The sequence below is a fragment of the Cebidichthys violaceus genome, unplaced genomic scaffold (genome assembly GCF_023349555.1).
Source record: "Cebidichthys violaceus isolate CVI_PGR_0920_01 unplaced genomic scaffold, fCebVio1.0.p SCAF_5, whole genome shotgun sequence".
Lineage (NCBI taxonomy): Eukaryota > Metazoa > Chordata > Actinopteri > Perciformes > Stichaeidae > Cebidichthys > Cebidichthys violaceus.
In genome coordinates this window covers 13,686,798-13,689,889 of record NW_027176705.1, presented here as the reverse complement: position 1 = coordinate 13,689,889, position 3,092 = coordinate 13,686,798, and the positions used below count along the sequence as shown (strand labels likewise).

Here is a 3,092-nt window from a genome sequence, read left to right as displayed (position 1 = left end):
GCAGTGAGACCGACGGACTGGCCGACACTCCGTCTGAGTGAGACAAACAGACAGACACTCCATCTGAGTGAGACAAACAGACAGACACTCCGTTTGAGTGACGCTGTCAGATAGAAACTCCGTCTGAGTGACGCAGACAGACAGACACTCCATCCGAATGAGGCAGGCAGACAAACACTCCGTCTAAGTGAGACAAACAGACAGACACTCCGTCTGAGTGACACAAACAGACAGACCGAAACTCCGCCTGAGTGAGACAAACAGACTGTCTGTCTCACTCAGACGCAGTGTATGTCTGTCTGCGTCACTCAGACGGAGTGTCTGTCCTTTTGTCTCACTCAGACGGAGTGTCTGTCTGTTTGTCTCACTCAGACGAAGTGTCGGCTGGTCTGTCGGTCTCACTGCCTCACTTAGGCAGAGTGTCGGTCGGTCTCAATGCCTCACTTAGGCGGAGTGTCGGTTGGTCTCACTGTCTCTCCCAGGCGGAGTGTTGGCCGTTCGGTCGGTCTCACTGCCTCACTCAGGCGGAGTGTCGGTCGGTCTCACTGTCTCACACAGGCGGAGTGTTTGTCTGTTTGTCTCACTCAGGCGGAGTGTCGGTCTGGTTGTCTGTCTCACTCAGGCGGAATGTCGGTCTGGTTGTCTGTCTCACTGATGTGGACTGTCGGTCTGGTTGTCTGTCTCACCCAGACGGAGTGTCGGCCGGTCGGTCGGTCGGTCTCCATACTAACCTTGCAATTTGAAGTCAAAAAGATAACATCAGATGATTTGTCTCTTTATACAGTTGAGACGTTGGCCATTTTAACAGCACTGCAGTGGGTAGAGGAGGTTCGGATAAAAAAGGTAATTGTCTTTTCAGATTCCAGTTCAGCATTATCCTCATTAGAATCATTCACATCCCATAGCAGGCAGGATTTAATTAATAAAATATACGAAACACTGTTCCGACTTAAGAATATGGGTTTGTTTGTATCGTTTATGTGGGTACCAGCACACAGAGGGGTAAAAGAAAATGTAAGAGCAGATAATTTAGCAAAACAAGCTTTAGAAAGTCAGCACAAGATAGCCATTTTATTCAGCAAAGCAGAAGTTGAGGAACTAAATCTAGAAGATGCATTAACCTTGGGGGCAGGAAATGTACTACAATACTTGAAAGAAACAGGATTGAGTAAAAGAATTTAGGTGACCGAAATGATAGAGCTCTTTTTTTTTTCTTTTATTAGTTTTGTTTGTTTGTTTTTTGATTTTGTAAGGGGATAGATACTCTGGTCCACACTCCAATACATTGGAAAGATTGTGGAACACTGGGAAACAAGTCGGAGCACGGCCACCTGGATGGGTTAAAAGTAATGTTCCTGTATGTGTAATGTCTCTTTTACAGGCTTGCCAGCTAGCGGTGGTGACCACGCCGCGGGACGGCCACGCCCTGTGTCTCTTGGGGTCTGGCACAGCTGGCTCAATATGACGACAACCCAAATTCAGACGGGTCAAAGGAAGCCATAGCTGTCTGCATAGTGTGCTCACTGTCTCTGTCTACGGTAACAGTTATGATGGCCTTTTGGGAACGACCTGCTCGTCCACATTAAAGCCCCTTTTTCCTGTTTGCTCAGAACAGAGGTGGTGGCAGGACCGACCGGAGGTTGAAAATCAGAGAGCTGCCAAGCAGTCCATCGCCCAACCAGCAGGAGTGAAGGGGTCCTCTGAGACCAGCGTGGCCAAGAGAGGAGCTAAGCGGACAAATCCAGCCAGAACCCCTGCAGCCAGGTGAGTCGCGCGCTTGGCCGACGTGTTGCGCGGTTGTTTGTTCGCACTGGATGATTTCCTGTGTGATGCTTACTTTTCCTCTCGTCTATCCTGCTGCATATTTATGTCCGGCTTCATGTGGGTTAGCTTCACTGGAACGAGTTTGTTTTCCTCGTAGGAGCTGCAGGGAATTATTTGAATGAAGGAAACATTTTAAAGGTCTTGGAAAGTTTGAGTTTGGCAACGCTTAATTGTGTCAAAAAGAAGTATATTGTATACTGTATATATTCAGTCTGTTGTGTATCAAAACGTAGATTATATGTCTTATGTGTTGTGTCCTGTAGGGGGAGAGCTGGAGCAGCAGCAGCAGTCAGGCCAGAGAGATCAGCCAAACCTTCCAACAAATGAAGCTCTAGCGTAAGTTCAGACAAGAAGACTATACTCATGCATGCCTAAGCCCATAGCTTATTTACCATACATCTGCCGTCACTCCTCATGCATGCATGCATGCACACATTATTTCCTTGTTGTTATTGTTTGGGGCTGTCAATCATGATATCGGCTGTCTAGATCAACTGGTCTCTAGCCAATAGCACAAGGACATCATTAGCATATCATCTTGCCGCTGTCTGTCTTTAAATACGATTGTCTCTCTACCTTCAGTACGTTCACGCTGCTGTTACGGAATCCTCCACCTCCCCATCTCCGCCCAGTCTTCGCAGATTCATCAGCTTCATCAACCTCATCATCCTCATCAGCCACCATCACCACCAGTGTCTGGACTCCACGGAGAGGGATTTATATTGTTGCCGCTCGGGACGATCGCAACTGGATCACAAATCTCCTCGTCGTGTTCAAGCGTCAAAGAAGTTCTGCGTAACTCATGAACGCATCATCTGTCATAATAAATGTTAACTACTTGTTTTTAATTTTATATTCACTTGTCTCTCCTGATTGAACTGCACAAAAGCCCAGCTCCCCACCAACAGGTCTAGACGGGACTGTTGAACCCGAAAAGGTTGAGACAAAAGCATTGAGAGTGACACACATGGATGGATGGAAACCTTTCTACCCCAAAGTCTTAGTTTTTCATGATTGAACAAATGGGATCTGAGATATACGTACATCACCAAATATTAAATTCTCAATCGAAGAGATAAGAGTCACATTGCATCATCACACCTCGCTCTGGTTCTGGTTTCTTTAAACTTTTTTTTTTTTAAAGAATATGTAAATATTAAACAGGTCAAGTATGCAATACAAAAATAGTGTAATTTTGAAACCTCACATATGAGGCATTAAATAACGTCAGCAGCAACTCTTTATTTAATTTTTTACACAATATAATA

General features: G+C 45.7%; 1 long non-coding RNA gene across 1 annotated transcript; it reads left to right on the top strand.

Moving 5' to 3' along the window:
• Positions 1 to 265: 265 nt before the first annotated feature.
• LOC137887625 (uncharacterized) lies at positions 266 to 2,677 on the top strand. The gene is made up of 3 exons (XR_011105063.1): positions 266 to 1,764; positions 2,088 to 2,160; positions 2,407 to 2,677. It is a non-coding gene; the product is annotated as an uncharacterized lncRNA (long non-coding RNA).
• Positions 2,678 to 3,092: the final 415 nt, after the last annotated feature.